This window comes from Medicago sativa, chromosome 1, assembly GCF_051527215.1.
Source record: "Medicago sativa cultivar Bolivia chromosome 1, Bolivia_mono, whole genome shotgun sequence".
Taxonomy (NCBI): domain Eukaryota; kingdom Viridiplantae; phylum Streptophyta; class Magnoliopsida; order Fabales; family Fabaceae; genus Medicago; species Medicago sativa.
In genome coordinates this window covers 93684276-93693806 of record NC_140749.1, presented here as the reverse complement: position 1 = coordinate 93693806, position 9531 = coordinate 93684276, and the positions used below count along the sequence as shown (strand labels likewise).

The 9531-nt window shown below is 33.7% G+C and overlaps 1 long non-coding RNA gene across 2 annotated transcripts; it reads right to left on the bottom strand.

Moving 5' to 3' along the window:
* On the bottom strand, positions 1-9368 carry LOC146959349 (uncharacterized). Of its 2 annotated transcripts, none has more exons than XR_015024929.1 (5): positions 5987-9368; positions 5675-5902; positions 5299-5577; positions 2945-3031; positions 1-314 (listed from the first exon to the last, which is right to left on the bottom strand). It is a non-coding gene; the product is annotated as an uncharacterized LOC146959349 (long non-coding RNA). The 2 variants fall into 2 exon arrangements; XR_015024928.1 differs by having other exon boundaries at positions 5755-5902.
* Between the last annotated feature and the right edge of the window lie 163 nt (positions 9369-9531).

Here is a 9531-nt window from a genome sequence, read left to right as displayed (position 1 = left end):
TGTTGCAATAATCTATCCATCTATATATCTTTTGAAGAGTCAGAGACTAAATATGAAAGCGGAAATTGAAGCAATTAAACAAGTCGGAGTACAATTCCACCAACTAAATAAGACAAAAAGTTCAGACCTACAGAGGAACAAATACATGCTCCGACTGATATCATCAGAATAACATCAACACCTAAATGAGCATCACTGTAGAACCTGCACTCCCTTCCTGCAGATACAGATTCTTTTCATTAACCACAGCAACCTGATTTTTGTGCAGCTTGACCACCATTGGCTGCCTGATCTTGTAGGTTAATCTTGATAGTCTGGATATGAACCACCATAGAAGAAAATATAATCATTGAGAAACAAGCCAACAAGAAAGAAACAACAAATAGGGGTGTTCATGGTTTGAATCCAAACCAAATTTTAGTTTCAGTTTGGTTTCTAAAACCTCTTATCTAAACCGGTTCGGATATGGTTTGAAACCGGTTTGGATCCAGTTCAAATCCGGTTTGTCATAAAATCCGGATTCTCTTCCGAAACCAGTTTTAAACCAGTTTTTTTATTCAAACCAGATTTTAATTCAAACCTGTATTAACTCAACATTTTTTTATAAAAAAGAGGGTTAAATATGTTTTTGGTCCCTATAAATATACAAACTTTTCGTTTTAGTCCCTCTAAAATTTTCCTTCAACTTTTGGTCCCTTAAAAATTTTCCTTTTTTACTTTTGGTCCCTCTTTTAAAGTAAAATCATATGTAGAATTCATATTTTTGAATAAAAATTTGCATAAAAATTCATAATATTATAAGAATATCTCCCAAAAAAAATTAGAATTTTTTAACATAACATGAATTTAATATGAATTTTTACATTTTTTAGGGTTAAAAATTCATATTTAATTCATGTTTTGTTAAAAAATTCTAATTTTTTTTGGGAGTTTTCTTTCCAATATTCTACACATTTCTGCATAATTTCATTAAAAAAATACAAAAATTAATTTAAAAATAGGGACCAAAAGTAGTGATTGAAAATTTTATAGGGACTAAAAGTTGAAGGAAAATTTTAGAGGGATCAAAACGAAAAGTTGGTATATTTATAGGGATCAAAAACATATTTAACCCTAAAAAAAAAACATTTTTTTAATTCAAAACCATTTTTAACCCACTATTTCATACTACAAGAAGAATCAACTTGGGTCATGGTTCCCTTAGATTGTTCCAAACTCAAACTTTTGTAACACTTGAACAACATTAATATATATCATAGATCATGACAGTAGTAATCACTCTAAATTAAACCATTCATAAGTTTTTCAAGTCACGGCTAAATCATTGTAGACTATAATACAAAAACCTGATTAAGTAATGAAATTAAAACAGAGAAATATTCACCAGTGTGCTAAAATATTCACAATCAACAGAATCTGGAGATGAATTCTCGCATTGAATATGCATTCATATGAAGAAACACCAATGAAACAGAGAAGCCAGATGGTCTTTCTGACTCAACAGCATATATAAAAGATTTCAACAAATTATTGTGATAACGACTGTGAGTCTAACTAATAAACAAAGGCAAAAGAATAGCACTTGATGAACTTTCAGTTCCATGGAGAATCCAACTTTCATGATGGTATTTTCGACAACTAAATGGCACTGGTACCTAAACAGACCAGTGGGTAGCAGATCCAGTCAAATATGCAAACACCTCTGGTATCTCAGATGACTACGCATAGACATATAAACAACATGATTGTCGTCATCCCAAACAGGTGGAATTAGAATTTCTAAACCGCCTGACTTCTAAAATAATTTCTACATGTACTGCATCGTTATATCTAATCACAGACCTATGATCAGGAAGAGGCAAAATCATTGTTCCAAGCAAGCACCACTCAGAAATCACGTCGTCAGGAAATTATATACACCACATACGCATAAAGTTTAAACTAAAACTATGTGCCAACATTTAACATACAGAACACAAACACAGAACCATCAACCACATCCCCAACAGGTCATCCATTCATAAGGTGCAATTAGAATTTCTAGACCACCTGACTTCTAAAATTTAAAACACTTGTATAATTTAAAGCAATGTGAATGAAATGATAAAATGAGCTTGTATTGTATGCAGTCATAAAGAACAATTAAACACACATGTTCGTACAAAATCTGTCCTGATACATATAGGTTGTTGTAGAGAAAAAGAAAACCCCTTCATTTGAAGCTTAGACACATAATAAGGATTAACAATTATTATCAATTTGGTAGACAAAATTCTGTGACAAAAAAAGAAATAGAAAAAATAGGAATAAAAAAATATGAGTTCAAGAAAACAAGTCCTAAAAATATTATCAAATAAGAGCTTTTGAAGTTTATTAGGAGGAGTGAGGAGTCTCCAAAATTCAAATGATCCTTAATGATAATGTGTGCAAGGCAATTAACACTTATATTTCCTTCACACCAAGTATGGTTGATTTGCACATTATCTTCAAAAGCTTCTGATACACCAGATTAAAATGGGGATAGTCATATTAAAATTGTCAGAAATCATGTCAATCAAAATCTTTGAGTTGCTCTACACTATATAAGATGAGGAAAAAATGCTCTCTCTAAGCCTTGTCCAATCCCAAATACAACCCTCACGTCTTAGCATGTAAGGCATCACAAAACATGTATTTGAGTAAGTTAGAACATATATATGCAGCCCTCAATTACAAGAATTCCACCAACAAGTTAACAACAAATGAAACTAAACAAATGAACCAACAACATGATGAGTTTCACCACTGTACACAAACAGAAAATATAATAGACTTGGTGAACCATAAAAAATTTAAAACACTTGTATAATTTAAAGCAATGTGAATGAAATGATAAAATGAGCTTGTATTGTATGCAGTCATAAAGAAAAGTTTAAATATATATTGTGTGTGCATAAGTGTATACCTTGTGGGGAGTAACACTAAACAGGTTGATAAAAAAGAGCAACGAGTGCCGAAAATGGAGGCGGAAAGGTCGGAGGAGTTGTCGAACCTATAAACACAACATAGGGAGATAAAATTGTTAGCATCCAAATTCACTGGCCCAGTTCTGCCTAATACAGCAGATTGCTTAGCTATATAAAAAAACATTATGACATGTCTAGAAGCTATTTTCAGCTTATTTCTAAAAGCTCTTATATGAGAACAACTTATGAAAACTTTAGGTAACCAACATGCTTGTACCATTTTAACACACAATTGTAAGTTGTAACCTTACCATTCATTTCCTCAAAGAGTAATTGTCATTATTATTATCAACAGAAACAAATTCATTCAATCACACAACAAAAAGTGAAATCAATCAACCCTAAGAAGAAAAAAAAACCCACCATTATCATCATTTCACAATTTAATTGAAATCGAAGCACAACCCACAATTTAATTGAAACAAACTTGAGAGAAAAGGGGGGAAAAGTACCAAAACCTGACAATGGATTCAAGGGTCTTTGATTCTGTTAACGTCTTTTGATTATGTTAACGATTTCAAAGTGTTGAGCAACAATTTCGCCGGAGACTTGGCTAAGCGACTCGATGCGACGGAGGGAAGAATCGGCGGCGACGAGTTTGGTTGGAAGTAGCACAGTTTGGTCGGAACTATGATTTCGAGGGTAGCGATTGTGGAAAGTGAAGGGTCGTTGAGGTTGATGAGTGCGTATTTGGGAATTAGGGTTGCGAATTTGGGGAAATTAGGGTTGCGAATTTTGAGATTTGGGAATTGGAAAAGAGAAAGAAAATGGAAATCTGAAATGGTTAAAATCAGGATCCGAATTTTAGCCGGTTTGGATATCCAACCCGTTTAAAATGGGTTGGTTGGTAACCAATTTACAAAAAAATCAGATATTTTAAAGTGGGCTGGATATAGTTATGGGTTTGGGCCTAAAACTGGTTGATATGCACACCCCTAACAACACAGTACGTACTTATTCTGCAAGTTGGCAGAATATGTACTTGAACTGGAAGAAGGGACACAGAACAGGGAACGCAAACTGGACCCTTCTTTTGAGCAGACTTTTACATACAAATTTACATTTAGAGAGATATTAGAATTGAGTAGTAACTGATACCAATTAAAGTTATTTATTCTGATGCAAAAATAATGACCACATCGAAGCTAAAAGCACAATATTGTCCTACTTGTTAGGAGCCACGTAACGACAATAGATTATCAGGAAACAATTGAACATGCATACCTAAACTTCTCATATGCTTCCTGAGAATAGCCTCTTTTATGAGACACCTATGGATTTCGACAAATTTCTACATTAACCTTATTTGAAATTATCTACTTCCCATATTTCTAGAGTAGACCTTGGTACAAGGGGACCTATGAGAAAGGTTATAAAATTCTGCCTACACCCCTGAGCCTCAAATCTTCCAAATAGTTTCAACCTTGAGACCTGCCCACCCAGCTCTCAAAATTTATCACACTCCTCTATTTTGAATTCATTCCCACTCACTACCATGCATGTAAGCATTCCATTATGCTGCAGTTGAATTAATAACCAGTCACTGCCCAGTTGAATAACAATACTGTGGCGAACCATTACCGCTTCAGCAGAAATAAAAGTAGTAAAAATGCAGTCCAAAAATACCAAAACCATCCTGCTGGCCATTTAATCTTCAATAAATGAGCCAAACAATCTTAAACTTTCTTTACTATTCCTCAATAATATGAATAAATGAGCTACACAATCTAGATAATTTTCATTGTTATCGATAATTCAAACTAGTGAAAACAAAACCAAGCATCAATTGTTGGAGGAATTGATTTCAATTAGTTATTCAAGTGGATGCATATAATTAAACAAAATTTTACAAGTTAATAGTCATAAAATTCTAAAAGCTACCGCAGTGAGAGTCATACATAACTTCAAAATTTTAATAAACTAAGATCATACTGGCCATTTTCCATCAAAAGCACGCTTGCTTACAACTACTTTAGTCTATGTAGTTGAAAATTATGACACCCATTGGATCATTACTCCTTTCCGCAGGTCCACAATAAACATTTTCATGTTACAAGGTACATACACATGCATCAACTGCAAACCATCCAAAGCTACTATTATATATTTAATCAAAACATCCATTTGAAAATATATTACATAGAGGACCTAATAAATAGACTTCATATACTTCAAACCATTCAATGCATATTGCATATCAAGTGAGAGTTTACATATCTATAACTATTATAACAGAAGCAAGTAGAAACTAGTAGGAACTAGGAAGTGGAAAACAATGTAGACATCCACTAACCTTCCACAAGAAATAAAATTTCACATGTAGGAGAGCGCGTTTTACACAATAAGTTAATCACCATTTCGTCCTTTATGAATAAATCCCCTTTTGAGCCTTTAATCGTCATAGTGTGCAGTAATTTTGCATTCTTCAAAATATACACTAAAAATTTAATCCCAGCGTACGTGCCTTATAGCCTATAAGAGAGCCTGTTTTTAGTTGAGATGAAAGGCATTTCGGAACAAATACATTCAGCGGTGTCATCCAATCGTCATCACCAATTCCATGTCCATCAAACTGACAAAATCCAACATAGATAAATTAGGAAAATAATATCTAAATTAGTTCAAAAGTAGAATTTATAAAATTTATCAACATTGACATTAGTAAAAACCTCATGAATGGTAAGCTTCTTAAGCTTCGGATAATCTTGCAGAATTTATAAAATTTATCAACATTGACATTAGTAAAAACCTCATGAATGGTAAGATTCTTAAGCTTCGGATAATCTTGCAGCACTTGTATCAAACAACTCAAATTGGTATGCCAATTGGATGCAAATATAAGCCCAAAAGCTCAAGGTGAGTTATTTTATGAAAATCTTACATTGTTGCTTGGACATCTGCATTAGGTACAAAGACAAACATTAGAAATCAATTTCAACTTATTGTAACTTTAATAAAATAGCAATGATACTCAGTCATACCTCAAACCCTCTTTCCAACAATCGGCTTCCTCTCTACAAATTCAAAACATTAGCTTTGACAAAATTAGATAAGATTTTAAACTCTCCATTACTTTTATTGGTTGACGCGAGTAATAAATCAGTTATTTGCAAATCCTCTGGAATAGGACACCCCTTGAGAAGCTTATTAAAATCGCCAAAAAAGACAATGTTATTCAAATGGAGAGTTTTGAGTAGCGGAAAATGACATTGAGGAACATCCACACCCTCTCTTAGTAGAAGTGCCTTCAATTGAAAACACCCAAGTCATGCGATATCCAGGTTGTTAAGCAATTTAGGTCAAAAATTCGGTGACCGGTGGTGACAGGAATATTTCGGTGGTGCAAGGTAGTGATTTCATTAAAACACCTTTTTTCTTTCTAGATTGTTCGGTCTCTTTTTTTCCTTCTTCGTCAGTTATTATGTTTGTAGGTGTCAAACACTGAACACACACGTCTTCAATCAGAAGTGTCAGTGCTACTGAACCCGACCTCTATTTACTTGTTGAGTAATTTTTTAGTTTTCTTTTTTATTTTGTAACTTCAAATCTTTCTGTTACACAAGGAAGAACGGAAAGTAAGCATTACAAGAATGTGGACAATCCTTTCAGCGAGTTTGCGTATAAGGGAGATCATCTTAGAAAGAGTGAAGTTGAGGAGGATTTTTGGTCGTACTAGGAAGGTCTCGAAATATTTTCAGAAAGTCGAACCAAAGTGTAAAGTGGAGCATCGAAAGAGAGTCCTATCTCCTTATTTTTAGAACAAACATGGTAGGAAGGATTCTGATGATGTTTCTAGAGATTTTTTATGTCAGCACGAAACATTTGAAGAAAACTTGAAAGTGGAAGAGGATTCTTGTCGTATTAGGAAGGTTTCGAAATATTCTCAGAAAGATGAACAAGAGTCTATAAAATGGAGCATCAGTCTCAGAGAGTGTGCTAAGAAGAGTGAACATGAAGGAACTGTTGAAGAGGATTCATCTCCTCTTCCTCCTAAGATTTCCAAAGACTCTCAAAAAAGACTAAAAGTTGAAAAGCCTAGTAAATCCAAAAGAAAAACTAAACCTTTTCTCAAGGCTGAGAGATGTATGGAGGTTAACAAAAGGAAAATACATCTCTCAGCCTTGAGAAAAGGTTTAGTTTTTCTTTCGGATTTACTAGGTTTTTCAACAACTAGTCTTTTTTGAGAGTCTTTGGAAATCTTAGGAGGAAGAGGAGATGAATCCTCTTCAACAGTTCCTTCATGTTCACTCTTTTTAGCACACTCTGAGACTGATGCTCCATTTTAGACTCTTGTTCATCTGTGTGAATATTTCGAAACCTTCCTAATAAGACAAGAATTCTCTTCCAATTTCAAGTTTTCTTCAAAAGTTCCGTGCTGACACAAAAAAATCTCTAGAAACATCATCATAATTCATCCTACCATGTTTGTTCTGAAAATAAGGAGATAAGACCCTCTTTCCATGCTCCACTTTACACTCAGGATCGACTTTCTAAAAATATGTCGATAACTTCTAAGTACGACCAAGAACCCACCTCAACTTTACTCTTTCTAAGATATCTCTCTTATATGCAAACTCACTGAAAGGATTGTGCAAATTCTTATAATGCTTACTTTCCATTCTACCATGTGTAAACAGAAAAAATTGATAAATAAGAAAGAAAACTAAAAAAATTAATAAACAAGTAAATAAAGGTCGGGTATGGAGCACCAACACCTTTGATCGAAAGCGAGTTCGGTATCACTACAAACATAATAATAAAACCGGGAAAAAAGAGGCTGAGCAATATAGAAAGGAAAAAAAAAAAAAAAAAAGTGGTTTCAATAAGATCACTACCTTGGCACTAGCGGAATATTCTTGTCAGTCACCACCAGTCACAGAGTTTTTGACCCGAATTGCTTAACACGTCTACAATTGAAAACACTTTCAAGTGTAAGACCTAAGCTGACTTGATATGACAAAACTCTCAAGTCCTAGTTGAACAGCAACGGGAAGAAATGGATTGATATCATCCTTATACGTGCACGCCGACCATTTGAGGCGGAATGATCGGATGGGAAATTTGGTATCACGTGTGGGCATGACGGAGTTGACAAAATATCGGAAAGTGAAAACTTTATAAAGTCGAGGGTGAGAACGGAGAGCCACAATGGATTCCATCTTTTGGAAAGGATGTTTGTGGCAGCAGTTGTTTTGATTGGAAGAAAAGAGAGAATGTGGCAGATAAGGGAGTCCGGTAAATTACTGATTCTGTCACCAGATATTGGAATTGAACGCTTAGAAGACATGAGAATCAAATCTAGGGTTCGAGGAAGGGTTTGAGCGTTGAGGTAGAAGAGAGGAATAGGGTTTCTGATTTTGATTTTGATTTTGAGAGAAGGCTTGAAAAAGTTTCGTAAGTGTTACAAAGGTGTTATTAGGTTAGACCGCCCAACATGATACTACAGTATGCCCAAGCCCGAGTCGTTTAATAATAAGGTCAGAGTCTTTTTATTAAGAGAAATGATATTTGAACATCCATTTTTCAATAATTTTTGTGACAACTCTCTCTCTCATACTTTCATTGTACTTTTATTCTCTCTCTTCCTTTTTCTCTCTCTATTGTTATTGTCCAATAGAAAGAGAGGAAAAAGGTTGTTACCAAAAGTTGTTGGAAATTGGTTGTCAAAATATCATTCCTATTTTATTAAATTTCTAAGGTTTGAAAAAAAAACGTATTTGATTGAAAGATTAACTTTGAGTAAGTGCAGATCCGATACAATGACTTTGACGTCGTCAACTTTGCCGTTTTATGCTATTAACAAAGGATGATGTGAGTTTGTTCAAAAATTCATCCTTTTTGTTTTTAACGAAGTTTTTTTTTTTTTATAAATTTATACATTCATGTGATTTGTTTGATTATTATTTAGTAATAAATTTACTGGTGTGGCTAGACCAAAAAAATTTACTGGTGTGGTTATACCTTCATAAAATCATGCACAACTTTATGTCAAAAAACGTGCACAACTCAAATGACTAGGGAATAACGTAATACATTTTAATTTTTGTTTTTTTTTTGGTACATTTGTTTTTTTTTACTGGCACGTTTTAATTTTACTCGAAAAATGAATAACACGACATGTTTTTTCATCTTTATTTCATTCTATCCGCATGATAATCACTATCTGCTTTTTGTACCTTGGTTCCAATACCTTAATGTAAAGGATCAGCAACATATAGAGATATGTAGCAAGTCTTGGTGTAATTCAGTAGTTTAGCAATAGAAACACACAAAATAAACAGTGTTGTCCTACGATGTAAAGTCCATCATGTGCTAATCCTGACATTTTTATGCTTTGATTAGCTTTTTCAAAAACCAAAAAAAAAAAACTTTCTTTGAAAAAAAAAAATGTTATTATCTCAACATTAAGCAAAACAAAGCATTTGTTTCGTCATATGGACAAACGTTTCACCTTATGAATCACTTAGATGAAAACTACAATATTTCATGCACTGTGATTTGTATATCTGAACCCGTGAACGGTTTC